At 45.9% G+C, this 2,802-nt stretch overlaps 1 protein-coding gene across 1 annotated transcript in view; it reads right to left on the bottom strand.

The window, feature by feature from the left end:
• Nucleotides 1-2,406, bottom strand: part of LOC109922963 (plexin-A1-like) — a 545,204-nt gene extending 542,798 nt beyond the window's left edge. Inside the window, exon 1 of the mRNA XM_048606674.1 lies at nucleotides 2,344-2,406. The gene's annotated coding sequence lies outside the window, so the exon portion shown is untranslated. The remainder of the gene's footprint in view (nucleotides 1-2,343) is intronic.
• Nucleotides 2,407-2,802: the final 396 nt, after the last annotated feature.

Raw genomic sequence — 2,802 nt, 5'->3', positions numbered from 1 at the left:
AGGCTGTGCCTTGTGTCTGTCTGTGTGAGAGTGTCTGTATGTGTGGGGGGAGGAACACAGATCCATCTTTTCCACTGATTAATAAAGGAAACATTTTATTTAAATATTCATGTTAAGATTCACTAAGCGAAGGGGTCGGTCTGCGCACGTTGGGCCTGGAGTTGGGGGGGTGGGGGAGAGATTCTCCGACAGAAATGGGTGATGAAGATTGATTCCTTAAGAATGCTTCTCAGTTCACATCGACAGGCAGAGAGAGAGAGACACACACACACAGAGACACACTGACAGAGAATGCACACACAGGCTGACAGACACACAGACATTCGCAGATACACACGCTGACAGAGAAAAAGATGCACAGACACACGCTAAAAGACACACACAGACCGATAGAAATGCACAGAGAAACACACATTGGCGTACAGAGAGAGAGAGACTGACACAGACTGACAGAGATGTACAGAGACAAATAGATACACTCACTGATGGAGAGAGAGAGACACAGACAGAAACACAGACACACAATGACAGAAACAGACTAACACACTGACGGGTACACACAGAAATAGACACACTGACATACACACAGAGAGACACTGACAGAGGTCTATACAGAGAAAGGCACACACTGACAGAGACAACTGATAGAGACAGGCTCACACTGACAGAAACACAGAGACAGAGACACACAGAGACAGAGACAGGCTCACACTGACAGAGACAGAGACACACTGACAGAGACACGCACTGACAGAGACAGACACACACTGACAGAGGTACACACAGAGACAGACACACGCTGGCAGAGACAGAAACGCACTGACACAGATTGGTAAACTGATAGAGACACACACATTCCCCCTTGACCTGTGGTAACTATATAATAATTTTGGATCTGCACTGGCAGAGATACACCTTCATGTAGCAGGAGATTGAACAGCACAATGCAATACATCTTACTGAACTAAACCTGAGATTGAAACTGTATCGATTATTTCACACACTGGTCTGTAACATCGCCATCCTATACATTCACAACCCGCCAAACAAGAGCCCTGTAACATTTATTTTCAAATGTAGATATAAACGGCGCGGTGTTCGCATTTAAACAAACTTAGCGGTTAACCAGTCCATAAACTATTACTGGGACACCTAACCAAACATCTATTAAGATTTGGGTTTTTTGTTAAATCTTAAAAGGTCCTGAGAGTCTCCTCGACGCCAACGTGTTTTAAATGAAAGATCTTTTCTTAATATAAAGTAGTCGCATTTTGCTTTCAGTGACTGAACTGAAATGGGTGAAAGTAACACGGATTTTCAGAAAAATGTCAATTTCAACTCCTCTGCTCAAGTCAATTTCAAAAGGTTGGCATTTCTCGCGTCAGTTTCAACCCCCACCTCATTTTCCAAAGAAAAATCACCAACACCCCCTTCTCCCCACCCCCTCATTCTCCAGCTTCCCGCGGGGAAAGGGCGAAATCTACTCTCTGTGTATTCTCGACCCAACGCTTTTTTATTTTTTTAAAAAAAGCCAGCTCAATATATCACAGGGAGTGGGGAAAATAGCATGGAAAGTACATCTGAAACGCCCGTCTCGCAGGAATTTTACTGAGATCGGAAACCCGAGAGCAAAATACAATAAGATATCCTTTTTTTTTGTTGTCGTTGCTGTTCCTTTTTGCCAACACCCCAGATATTCCTCTGTGCTTTAAGATCTCAGTTTCTGCGCCGTCCTGATGTAGATAGTACAGCGACAGAGGTGGTGGGGGTGGGAAAGGGAGAGAGAGAGACGGGGAGAAAAACCTCTCACGATCCGAGGGTTTCAAAAACTCCTCCGAGTAAAAATTCCTCTCCCAACACCACCCCCCCCCCCCCCCCCCCCCCTTCCCCCTTCCTTGGTTGAAACTATAGCACGCACAGATAGAGTCAAGCTCGACGTTTCGGAATATCCAGATCAGATTTTGGTTTAAACATTCCAGGCAATTCTCTCTAGTTGTCCCAACTTGCTACCTCATCGAGATCGGTAACTAGTGTAATTTTCAGATTACTGCATTGAAAAAAACCGCGGCTGTCTTTCACTTAGGCAAGCCGGCAACGCGTACCCTAAGACACACACACAAAACCCCAAATACATCATCTAGTTTCCTTTCTCTTCCTCCCCGTAACCTACACACACACAAAACTACAGTAACAAAGAAATCACATGGATACAACAGTCCTGACTTCTTTCGCTGCTACTTTCTGTCTCTCTGAAAGGTAGAAGCTGGCAACCTTGTATCGCTCCTGGTTTGAGGTGGGTACAATGTTACCATAAGGAAACCAGGCCGGATCGGAGCTACTTACTGTGTGAACGGATGTATGTCCTTGCCATAATTAGCTCCCAACACTGTTCCTGGAGCTGCTGCTCTACTCGTACTGAATGGAATGTAACTCCAGGCATCCAATGGGAACCCCAGCCTCGCTCTCACTCCCTTGGCAAAGTGCGATCCAAGCACTAGAGGGAGCCTGTCCCCACCAGCAGCCGCATTGCAATACAGCAGGCACATTCCCAGCCCCGAGTCTTAAAAGGGCAAGGCATTGGCGAAACGGATAGACACATTCACAATGTGGGCACTAACGCTTAAAAGGGCAATACAGAAATACTCAATGAGGGTGCTGATACTTAAAAGGGCAATGCGCACATACACGTGTATATGCACACACACACACAGTCAGAGACACAGACAGACAGACACACACAGAGTCAGAGACACAGACAGACACACACACACAGTCAGAGACACAGACAGACACACACACACA

This window comes from Rhincodon typus, chromosome 16 (genome assembly GCF_021869965.1).
Source record: "Rhincodon typus isolate 14 chromosome 16, sRhiTyp1.1, whole genome shotgun sequence".
Lineage (NCBI taxonomy): Eukaryota > Metazoa > Chordata > Chondrichthyes > Orectolobiformes > Rhincodontidae > Rhincodon > Rhincodon typus.
This window is presented reverse-complemented; position numbering and strand designations above follow the sequence as displayed.